This window comes from Acanthochromis polyacanthus, chromosome 18 (assembly GCF_021347895.1).
Source record: "Acanthochromis polyacanthus isolate Apoly-LR-REF ecotype Palm Island chromosome 18, KAUST_Apoly_ChrSc, whole genome shotgun sequence".
NCBI classification, from domain to species: Eukaryota; Metazoa; Chordata; class Actinopteri; family Pomacentridae; genus Acanthochromis; species Acanthochromis polyacanthus.
The window spans coordinates 16,828,070-16,841,080 of record NC_067130.1 but is presented as its reverse complement, the minus strand read 5'-3'; the positions used below and the strand labels follow the sequence as shown (position 1 = coordinate 16,841,080).

Below are 13,011 nucleotides of genomic sequence, written 5' to 3'. Positions count from 1 at the left end.
ATGATACTCTCTTTTAACAAGGCGAGTGAACCATCAAACTTTCTTAACTTTCTATTACTCTAACACAGACCACTGGAAAAGTCAGGATGAAATTGGAGGAGATTTATTAAAAACAGAGTCCAGATCAGATGGGTTTAGAGCCCTGCTAGTAAAGTAGCACTCACTAAAGCAGCATTCACTAAAAATAACAAAAAGTGAATTATCTAAAAGAATGACATTATGGGATTTACGATGCAGCATCTTCCATGGTACAGTATAGATGGTAGATATGTATTTAGAGATGCCTTTATTTGACAGCAACGGCAGAAAAAGATGACGAAAGACTACACAAAGAAATGTGAAAAGACAGAGGAATCATCAGCAAATGGCCAGGAATCTAACAAAGATTTACTACTTAGATCATTTATGCCCATGTGGTATGCACCCCCAACCACTAGACAGCACTCAGTTAAATTAAAACTTTAAAGATCTTATTTGTGTTATATTTTGCTCAGATTTTACCAGTCTAGTCATTGTTAATGTGGGTAAATGACTACTCGAGCAGGAAATGACTGGTTTTTAATGGAATATCTACATAGGGGTACAGAGGAACATTTCCAGCAGCCATCACTCCTGTGTTCTAATGCTACATTGTGTTAGCTAATGGTGTTGAATGGCTCATTGATGATTAGAAAACCCTTGTGCAGTTATGTTAGCACATGAATAAAGTGTGAGTTTTCATGGAAAACATGAAATTGCTTGGTGACCCCAAACTTTTGAACGATACATATATACACACATATATATAATTTTAGCTGTCTATGTTGCAGATGATTAATCGATCGGGTTTCAGTTATTAAATTAATCACAAATTATTTTAATAATCAATAAATATGTTCGAGTCATTTAAAAAAATAGTACATATTTTTTGATTCCCGCATCTAAGATTGAACATTTTCTGATTTCTTCTCTACAACAAAAATATCTTCAGATTTTTAAATAAATGATTTAAGGAAGTCATCTCGGGCTTTGGAAAAACACAGTGACATTTTCACAATTTTCTGACAATTGATAGACCATCCATCCACCCAACCATTATTTATACACCGCTTTATCCTTATTCGGGTCGCAAAGGGCCGAAGTCTATTCCAACTGACTTAGGTCACCAGTCTACGAATAATTTAGAGTCACCAGTTAATCTGAGCATGCTTTTGGACTGTGGGAGGAAGTACCCAGAGAAACTCATGCATGCACAGGGAGAACATGAAAACTCCATGCAGAAAGATTCTGAGAGGGCCAAGTCACAAACTGAGGATCTTCTAGCTGCAAAGTAAAAGTGCTAACCACCAGAGCACCACCAAGTGAAATATAAATCCATCCATTCTCTATACACCGCTTATCCTCACTAGGGTCGCAGGGGGTGCTGGAGCCTATTTCAGCTGACTCGGGCGAAGGCAGGGGACACCCTGGACAGGTCACCAGTCTGTCGCAGGGCTACATATGCAGACAAACAATCACACTCACATTCAGACGTACGGGCAATTTAGAGTGATCAATTAACCTCAGCATATTTTTGGACTGTGGGAGGAAGCCGGAGTGCCCGGAGAAAACCCACGCATGCACAGGAAGAACATGCAAACTCCATGCAGAAAGATCCCAGGCCCACCCCGGGATTTGAACCGGGATCTTCTTGCTGCAAGGCGAAAGTGCTAACCACTACCCCAGTGTGCAGCCCTGAAATACACATCACCAACGAAAATAATTGCTCATTGCAGTCCTACTTAAAATTCACTGCAACTTTTCTGGAACTATCATTCCTTTTTTAATGTTTTTTTTCTCTCTTTTTCCTCCAGAAAGCAGTTGTGTCCTCTTTGAATACTTACCTTGTACATGTAAAGTTAGAAAGTGTAGTGGAACCAAAAGTTGAGTGGGTGCCATTTAAAATTGGATGTCAATGGCAGCAGAATCACACTGATAAAGAAATTATATTTATTGTGTATCTCTCAAATAGGGTTTGATTTAGTACCGATCTCTTCCACAAAGTATCTCTCTTGCATGACTGACAAAGATTAGTAATGTTGAAACTGTTGATACTAATTCACTGTTTGCCAAAAGAGTATGTGCCACTTGCCCAATATTATGTCAGCAGACTTCAGAGGGGCTGGCACGTGTTGTGGAGCCGCTCCGTTTGTGATTGAACATTCAATGGTATGATTTTTGGCAGCCTCCTCTTTACCTCTGAGTGTGCTGTTAGGAAAACTGTAGCAAACAATGCTGGAGACAGAAGTCTGGAGTTTTATTAGAGAGCTCATTTAGAGTTCATCAAACTACGGTAACACTGCTTCTTTCTTTGTGCCCAGAGACTGTAAGAAGGCATCAATATGTCGACCAATGAAACACTAAAGCAGCATTACAAAGAGCTGACAACAAAGTACCTGAAAACACCTCAAATGCTTAATGTGAATTATTAATACCGAGAACAATACATCACAATAAGAATGGTCCAATGTTCCACTGTCATGTAACTTTTTTAATTGATAGTAAAACTGTTGGGTTTATTAATATATATTATAGTATGACAGCGTGTTCCAGTTCCCGCCAATATCCAGCAACTTCGCACAGCCATTGAAGAGGAGTGCCCCCCCACCCAATAAAACAAAACTGCACCTTTCAGAGTGGCCTTTTATTGTGGGCAGTCTAAGGCACACCTGTGCACTAATCATGGTGTCTAATCAGCATCTTGATATGGCACACCTGTGAGGTGGGATGGATTATCTCAGCAAAGGAGAAGTGCTCACTATCACAGATTTAGACAGATCTGTGAACAATATTTGAGAGAAATGGTGATATTGTGTATGAGGAAAAAGTTTTAGATCTTTGTGCTCATCTCAGAAAAAATGGGAGCAAAAACAAAAGTGTTGCGTTTATATTTTTGTTGAGTGTATAATACATTGTTACATGTAATTTATGTCAAGTAAAAAACGAAGTTCATACTCAACAAGAAAGATATATACATCTCATAAGAAATCCATGAGAAAAAAAATGCTATTTTACAGATTTGTGTCACTAATTGCAATGTATACAAAACCACAATGAAGGAGAACGGTTGAGGTGTGGAATTCTGGGATTCTTTTGTCACAAATATAAACTGTTTAAGGGTGTTTTAAGTCTGCAACCTCTCTTAAAAGGACGACAACTTTCTACTCAATACATTTTAGCTGGTATCGATAACAAGTGAGCTGTGTTAGAGTGTTAAAGCATCGATTACTGCTGTATTGATCTGCTCTTCACTGAGGATCATTCACTCGTTCTCTTTTTGCAATACTGATGAATTGCCAAGATAATGTTTCCTAGTTCCCAGTATTGGACCTGTGGTTCTATACTTTCTCACTGTTTGGTGTATGCTTTCATTTCTATTCAATATATGTCTACTTGATCTCTATATTTAATCTGTACACGTCATTGTTTTATATTTTGTACCACAAACATTTTAAATGTATGTAATAAGAAATGAAACATTGTACATTTACCTAATCTTATAGAAGTACAGTGAGCATTTGTGTGCATTAATACACTGTAAAAAAAGAAATTGTAAAAATAGTCATATTTAAAAATAATTTAAAAATGAGTAATAAAGTAATTATTTTGTTGTGAAAACTAAATGTAAAGAAACACTTATTTTAATGTTAACTGTCAGTAATTGTATTATCTTTTTAAAAATACATTTACAGTATTAGATTTGAAATTAACAGTTTAATCTATCAAATATATGGACACATTTGTGAGATTTCCTTTTATGTTTTCATTGTTATTCATTGTAACAGAATTAAATACTATACATATATATATATATATATATATATATATATATACACTGACAGTCAATAGAAGCTTTGAGGTAGAAATGTACGCAGAATTCTACTTGTAGGAGGGTTGTAATTATTCATTGTGGATTTACTGATGATCTAGTGCCCTGGTAGTTGAGATAATGATGAGTTGTCATTTTGTCATGATTCATTGCACATGGGTTGGTCACTTTGCAAAAGAGAACCAAATACACACCAAGCAATACTCAGTGAGTATCTGCACAATTTGAGAATGGGTTTTGAAGGCCTATATAAAGGCCCAAAAAAGGCCGCCATTGTTAGTCCAGTGAACAGCATCATGCCGCGTCTATCACATGAACGTCGTCTCCGGGCACTGAGTATGGTGGAGGCCGGTTTGAGCTACAGTGATGTAGCCAGGCGTATGGGCTGTTCCCAACCCACAATCAGAAGCCTGGTCCAAAGCATGCGCCGACGGATTGCTGCCTGCATCGAAGCAAATGGAGGCCATACTCGGTATTGACTGTTGTGACTTTGTGTTTGGCAGGTGCTGTTTTCTTTTGTGAAATTCTTTATTTTGAAATCATTCTTGAAACTTTAGATTTTTGTTTCTGTATGCCAGTATGCTAAACAAATGATTCATGTGAAGAAAATCCAGTTTCGGGGTTCAAAATAAAAATTATGTTGAAAAATATGGCCCCAAAGTTTTTAATGACTGTCAGTGTACATACACATTAATCTGTTTTTCTAATTTTATTTATATTTTTGTGTATTTCAAAACTACAGAAATTAGTAAGATCAAAAAAGAAAAATTTTGTAAATGATTTCATCTAAATTTTTGAGACAGTGTAGACGGGGATGCTGCAGTTAAAATCCCCCCCCCCCAAAAAAAATCAAAGCAATGGTTTTCAGGATTTATTTAGTAACAAGAAACATTTTAGAAAAACTATGAGAATATATGTTAAAAAAATTGAAAGCTTACATTTAACATTATCCTCTTTTAGAAGCTATGAAGGCATTTGATTGCTCTTCACACTGTAAAAAAGTAAAGGACTTTTGAGCTCAGTAAAAAAAAATGTTACATGTACACTACCAGTCAAAAGTTTGGACAAACCGTCTCATTCAATGGTTTTTATTTATCTTATATATTGTAGATTAATAATGAAGACATCAAAACTATAAAAGAATACATATGAAATTATGCTGCAAACAAAAAAGTGTCAGTATTAATTCACAATGAAGGAAATAATACAAATAAATTAAAAGCATTGAATAAGAAGGTGTGTCCAAACTTTTGACTTGCAGTGTATGTAAAATAATAAAGTAGAAAGATGTGTCTTTATTAAAATATAAACAGCAGCTGTCTTTTTCAATGTAACTGACCAAAAACGTGTCACTCTAGTCTTTCTGTGATCACTGGAGGGGAGAATGAACGTGATTTCTCTTCAGTGGAGAGTTTTTTTGGTCCCTTATCGTCTGAATTCTTACACTACAATAAACTGAAATAATCGTTTTGTTCTGTGGCGGCTTTTTCCGTCTCATGTTTTTGCTTTGATGAATCTGTCTCATTCTGCCCCATCCTTTAGTCTTTTCCAGTGTTCGCTGCAGGAAGTGTATAATCCCGGAGCGTGATATGCATTCCGTGTCGGTCCTAGAGTCTCTCCTTTGGGGGAAAGCGATGGAGAGATGCACATGCTGATGAGAAAACAGGGACAGGACAGACTCAAATAAGCCTGATAAGCAAGTGCCTGGGGAGGGCAGGAAACAGATTTGCTTAATTGGCACATTTGTTCCACTTGGATAGCAGCAACCAGTGTTGAACTACACCACACCTAGCGCAGCAGACCAGGCCTAGCGGGCAGTCTGTCAGGGTGGCGTCAAGGTCACCATGTTGACCATTAAACGGCAGCGAAGTTAAGCCACAAATCACATCTGCTCCGCGCCTCAGGAAGTTTCCCCAGTAACTTTTGTGTTGTTTACTATCAGTTCATTTCCAGCCAGATGAGAGGGAGCAAATAAAACGAAGCCACGAGATATTGAAAGCAGCATCAAATGGTCAGCGGGGGGTTCATGAACCAGGCGGGAGAGTTTCATTTTTCTGATAGCTTCAAGCTGTTTGAAGATGTTGACATGAGAGAGCCGACAGGCCTGGGGCATTTTGTGTTTATTTGTAGAGAGGTATCATCGTAAACTTAACACAAGTCATTCCAATTCCTCCCTGCACAAGGTCTAAAAACCCAATTATTCTGAAAGCAGATGTAATGACCTACATTTACAATCAATTCAATGGGAAGCGAAAGCGACATGAAGACGATTACAAAGCATGCAGGAGGTTTTGTTCCATCTGATTCAATTAAGGTTGATTTTCATTAACAAGCGCCCTCCTCCTTTCACTTCCCTCATGCCTGCCTCCCCTCCGTCTTCCCTCAGTCATGTATGGCCTTTTTCTCAATGCAACAATGACTTTCATGATATCACATTAAACAAATGAGCCCTCTGAATCTGACAGCTACATACTCTGGAGGCGGGGGTACCTAAACCCTTGTCGTGTCCTTGGTTTATCTCGACACCATCTCTGGAAATGTTATGTTTATCACTGAATAATTACATTTTAAGCACTTCAAATGACTTTGGATGAGAGGCTTGATGATTAATTACTCTTGGTATGGAATACTTGGGCGGTTAATGTGAGGCTAATGATTGGAAAACATTTCTTTTCCCCCCAAAGTTACTGAAGTCCTTTTTTCCTCTCCACCACTAAACTTTAAAAGCCAATTTTCACTTAACTTATTTACAGCTGGCAAGACTCATTAAGTATTTTCCTGCGTGTCATTTTAAGTAGGCTGTACAACAGAGGTTTGACAAATTTCTCCTTAAGTCAGACTTTGACATGAGCGCTTCCTACATGGTGGATAAACTAATCCCATTCATGGTTGTGACAAATACTTCCCCAATTAGTTACTGAATACATTTGGGGCAGAAAATAGGCCATGTAGTTTCAGAATCTAAGAATCCTGTTTTAAAGTTCATTAGTTGAAAGTTTCATCTTTTCCATCAGTTTGTGTTTTTTCTGTATTCGCATTTCTAGAATACTGTCAAATTGATTTTAAACAAACTTTTAATTTGTCACCAAAAAAGCCAGAATTGGACTTGATTGAATAAACTAAGTGGCACAGTTTTATCAGAAGGTTACAGCACAGGTGACATTACACATGGCTGTATTAAACAGAGAAGAAGAACAAGAAGCTTTGGCCATCCATGAATGAAAAATGGACAGCTGTGTTCAAGAACTGTTTACAAATTGTTAAATTATGCAATTGTTCTTTTGTGCCAGCTGGTATTGGACATTTTTCATGATGTCCAGAGAACACGACAATGAAAAAAAAGCTGCTGATCAATCATGTAAGCCAAATGTTCACTACATCAGACCTTATTAAAAGATGTGTTGTATCTTACATTAAAACATTCTGAACAAAGTAAACACCCAACATCAAAGCAAATATAAAGACTTCTTGTTTCTTCCAAACCTTGGCATTTCCATGAACTTTTTCTAACGCAATACGTGACATTGTGAATAACATTATGAATCCCAGCTTTCGACAGCTACTGTATGCTTCCTGATGACTGCTTGATTGTTTTTGGTTATTAATTATGCTGGCAGTATTACAGCACTGATCTGTCTCCTCTTGGCTCTCTGTGCTGCTTAACTGTTTGAGAGGAACTAAAGTCGTTTCACACACCATTTCAGAGCCTCTCAACACAGAAATGAACAGTGAGAAAAATAATTCAGATTTTTATACATTCCGTTTATTTGTTTGTTCATGGTGAACTTGATAGAGACACAATAATCGCAGATAAATCAAAACCAGCTCTCCAATACATTATTGTATAATTTATAGCAAACGCGAGCAACTGTCTTCCAAAAGGTATATTTCTTTACAACTAAAATGCATTTTAATATATGTTAAGAAAGAAGAAATACATTTTCTTCCTGAAAAGAAAGACTCAGATGTCAAAGAAAATGCATCCCGTTTTTGAGACACATTGCAGCTTTACGTTAAAATATTATCCTTTTATAACACTTTTGACTAGTCCTACCCCATCTAATAGATGATTGAATGCCAAAGGAAGCACCAGTAAAGCTACAAAATAAATGGTTATTTAATTTAGCTTAAGCAACAACATTTGGGGCTGAAAAATGAGACCGACGGCAAAGTGTATTTCCTCAAATGGCCACTTGAGACTGGCTCCAAAAGTGAGTCAATTCCCACAGACCCCCATGTTAAAATGGCCAAGCTTACATAAACATGTTTACAGTCGAGTGCACAAAACTGTTTTGGTCTTGTTAATTTCCCCATTCAGGACAACTACACAGGGGATGTATTTTTTAAATGGCTCACCAATTTAAATCATATCAAGACTCAGAATGATGCATAATTAAGGTTGTGGCTGCTTTGAATGCCAGGTGGATGCATCACAGGAGAGTCTGCGGGTCGCCTCCGCTGCAGGCACGCTCCACCCCTGTGCTCATTTTTGGAATAGCCGAGAGTTGAGAGGAGTGAGGTGCTGCCAAGATGGCGACAGCTGGAGCCACCACACTGAGCTTCAAACACACTCTTCAGGAAACCTGTGGGGACGTAGGGAGGGTCATCTATTGTTGGGTAAAGTTAATGGCTTAATTGTACAGGGAAGTCCTCTTCAGGAGATGGAAAGTCCCTAGAAGGGCTTTTATAGGACTAAAAGGGCAAGTAAAGTCCAGTAAAATAACATACTAAATGCAAAATAGAAATAGTCACGCTAGAAAATGGAATAAAACAAGCACTGAGCAAATGTACACTGATTTAGAAAAAAAGGAATTATATTTTCAATTGGCCTTGAAGAAAAGTGATTATGTAAGTAAAAGATACGTATGTTTTTGTGCTCAAAGTCAATAATACTTCAACATTAGGGTGAATAAAATGTGTATTATAAACTGCTCTGTCTATAAAAAGAAGAGCCAGTTGAAACTTGTCACCAATAAACTGAAGCAGGCTTAAGCTGTTTTACTATGATCCATTCTCTGTGGTCTGACTTACAGTGTGCACAGATTATTGCCTCTATCACTGCTGGGACAGATAATGTGGCATTCTGATTTTCATTAACATCCTACACAGCAGCCCAGTAAACTCCCGGGTGGCTTAGTTACAGCAAGATGCGGATAAAGTTCTTCCCTCTCTCACTGTTAGTGTTGCCTCCAAGAACATGAACAGAGCAGCGACATAAGGGGATTTCAAGCTGTAAAGTCGGCTGTACAGCGTTTATGTGTAAAAACAGGATACAAAGTTGGAACTCATTTCATTTGCATCTCGTCAGCCGAGCATTTATTGTCACAGCATCACAAGTTTTAATTTCCATCAGGACGCAGACTGCAGGAATATGGAGGCTTCAAATAAATATCCTGACCAAAATAAACATGCCTCAGAATACAAACAGAGTTTAACAGCTCACACTGCATCATGACCTCAATTCCCTAAAACTCAAACTGTAGCTGAGCTTCGGCTTCTCTCTGAGCCAAATTTCACAGTGCTGGTTACAAAAAAGGCTTTAACCTCTCAGCAATGCCTAAAGTCATAAAAAGAGAAAAGTACAGCCACTTCTCCAACTCTGGATGCGTTTTTCTTGGTGCAAGTCACACTTGAGGGAGCTGGATTTGTCACTGCATTATTTACTATTACCATTCTCTTTGTTAGCTGGAGTCACATTAATGAATGCATGAGGAGTTGCCTATTTGATGACCACAATGCATCGGGGAGACTCGCGGTACACCGATGCTCCATTTGTGCGAGCTGAATCATTCATCACACACGCGCGCACACACACACACACACACACTTTTATGCACTTTATGTGTGCTTCTCGAATCCATTGCCACCTTTAAGGAGACTTAAAGCCCCAATCTACATTTTTTTGTGAGCAACATTTTATTAGTACAACAATGCAGAACTCACAATGGAGTTAGCTAAAGAAAATGTGAAATTTTTCTGAATATTCACACACAAGTGCTGATTTCTGCTTGAATTTAAGATGAGCTGTGGCTCCATTTGGTTTAGGGTAGTATATATTTTATGAGACCAGAAACATACCAAATTTATTGTTGCTAAAAATTATAATTAAGCACTGTCTGAAGCCTACAAACGTCAGAGACATACTGTAGTATGCACTGTCGCATTGTGTAAGCCTGTACTGCAGCCATGGAGTTTGCCTGTTCTACATGTGCATGCATGGATTTTCTCTGGGTACTCCGGCTTCCTCCTACAGTTCAAATGCATACTGAGGTTAATTGATCACTCTAAATTGTCCGTCAGTGTGAATGTGAGTGCAATTGTTTGTATATGTAGTCCTGTGACAGACTGGTGACCTGTCCAAGGTGTCCCCTGCTTTCACCCTAAGTCAGCTGGGATGAACTCCAGCCTCACCACAACCCTAAAGAGGATGAAGCGGTGTACAGATAATGGAGGGATGGATGGAAGAGGAAGAACTTCCAGCAGTGGAAAGCAATAATAGTTTTGGCATGTCCAAATAACATGGATGCTTTCAATGTCCTGTGATGGTGTTCAGGTCTTTTGTGGCAGGTGATTTCTCTTGGATGTCTTAGGACATTACAGTAGAACTGGCCACTGACAGTGCACAACCATGAATGTTGAACAAAATAGTTAGCGTGTTCTTGTTCATACTGTTGCCATGATGTAGTGTTCTTCAGTTTTGGAGACTCTCTTAGTGAAGCCTGCTGTTTGGTCTCTGGGTCGTAGCCACAGACAACTCTCATCAGCAATGATCCTCAACATGAAGTCAGGTTCAAATAAAATTCAGTGCTTCCTCATCGTGCATGATAGAATTTCAAATGCTCACCTTTGAAATGTCAGAATATGACTTCTAGAGAGCAATGGGAACAATGTATTGCACAAGAACACAACCTCGAAGGGGATAACAGCCAATTTTAAATCCTGTTTTATTTTTGCTTTTTTTGGGTGCGGTCTCAGAACTTCTTGGTCAGACCTCCTATCTCCACCTTAATAAGCTGTGTGGCAACTTGATGGCTTAGCTGCTCAGAGTTACACTCAGAATGCCGTTTTCCTTCAACAAAACTGTCAAACAAGGCAACAGAGGGTCATTTTAAACGTCTATTCTGTGCATGAATTCATGATTATGTCAGGAAAACATGATCACCAAATACTCTTCTGCAACATTACCTTCTTATTTCTACCTATTTGCACATTGTCATGCAGTTTAATAGACCTTGAAATCCAGCAATAAATCCCATTCTAAAGGATGCTTTAAATGTTACTGTCAACACTGTGACAGGCAGGCTTTGATTCAAAAATCATTGTATTTTCAGGCCTTGTTGTATAGTTACGTTTGATTGTGTAATACTGAGAATAGAGCTTTAGAAACACCTGGGAATGTGCAGGCAAAGCCGACACTCTGAACTGAAACAGTTTCTTGTGAAGTCTGCCAATAACGCATCATGTTTGAGTTTGTTTGTTTCAACATGGTACAGCTTTATTTGTTGATGGATACAAAAGCAAGACTTGCAAGATTCTCATTTTCCATGACTGATCTACAAGAGAAGTTGCTAGACAGAATACAGATTTAAGGGACTAAATTTAACTTTCAAGTTATTGAGTTTGTCGACATGTAAGCTTCGTATGTGCACAGCAAATATGTGACGAACAGCAGAGGAAAACAAAAAGAAACGCGATATCACATTTAAATATTTTAACAAATTAGAATGTTAACCAAAAAAGGCACTCTGTTGGTGGTGTATTCAAGTTGTTGCCACGACAGGAGGAAACACTATTTGTTTCACAATTTCGATTGGCACCAAGGAGCTCTGCATGGTGAGTGTGAAGCCAGATCTGAATGACATCAAGGCAAACACCTATTTGGGATGCCTTTGCCAGAGTTAAACCATATGAGATAGGTTCAAAAAGCAGAGAAAAAGCATTGATGTGATAACTTTTCACCTTGTGGTAGACATGATACCAAACAGGGGTTCAAAAACATAATCCGGATGCCTGACAAGCAGCATTTAATGCCATCATGAATCTATTTTTCTCAAGTTGCCTGCTCGAGCTGTATTTAAACGAAAGCTACAAGGTGAAATAGAGCTGTCACAAGTGGAACATTGTGCAGCAGCAACAGACTTTTGGTACAATGAAGCTCAACATAAATCCGACCGTCCGCTTCATTAATGACTTCCAACTGAAAAGTTGCTGTTTGCAAACAGGTCGTACAAGTGTGAAAAACATCACAGCAGGGCTGAGAGCAGCTGCTTGGGGCCTTGATGAAAGACGTCAGGTCCGTGTAACAACAGCTACTGTGACAAATGTGATGAAGGCTGCAGAGCTTTGGCCACAGACCCGATCTTGCAGCTGGTAAGTTACACTCATGCTATATTTACTAAGGCGCTTTATGTTTATTGCAGTAAAACAAAATATTGCAGTGGCAGTTGTTTTTTCAATGTCGTGCAGCTCTACTGCCAACATGAATGCAAATTCAGTCAAGTAAACAAAGTTAGACAAAAAAAAGAAATGAACTTAAACTAAGTTAAATGAGTTTAATATCAGCTCAACTCATATTCAATTTTCATCTCAAATCCAGTGTGCTGGAAAAGAGCCAAGATGATGAAAAATGGGTTATTGTCCCAATCATTCTGACTGTGTTGAATGTTAAGTGAAAAATCAATGTTTCTCAGCTTACTGCATTATAAAACATATAACGAACATGTCAGTTTTACTGCAGTGTTTGGAAATTACTCACCCAACACAGAGCTGAAATCATTAGCATAATAAAACATGAATTACTTATTAGTGTATGCAAAGGCCTGTCAATCAGTTCCTGAGTAATAGCGGGGTTCCAGTTCTGTGCTTTGAATTTTGCTGGTACAGCTGTCATTTTGTTTACGTATACATCACAGACTGCTCCTTTACGTAAATGCAAAGCTTCAGATGCTTGGGCACACAGGCTTTGATATTGACATATCTGCCGACTGAGCCTCCACATGGAGACGCACAACATCAGAGCGCAGCACAACACAGCACTCAACAGGACTGTCCGTGAGGCGCTCATTTTATATTCATAGTAAAAATTAAAATGGCAATGACAGGCGCTGGCTTTCAGACACACACAAACACTCAGCCTCAGAAGAAAGAGAACGGGGGTGATAGCG

General features: G+C 38.5%; 1 protein-coding gene across 1 annotated transcript in view; it reads right to left on the bottom strand.

Moving 5' to 3' along the window:
* Positions 1 to 13,011, bottom strand: part of LOC110949472 (netrin receptor UNC5D) — a 211,636-nt gene that overhangs the window by 68,212 nt on the left and 130,413 nt on the right. The window lies entirely within an intron of this gene.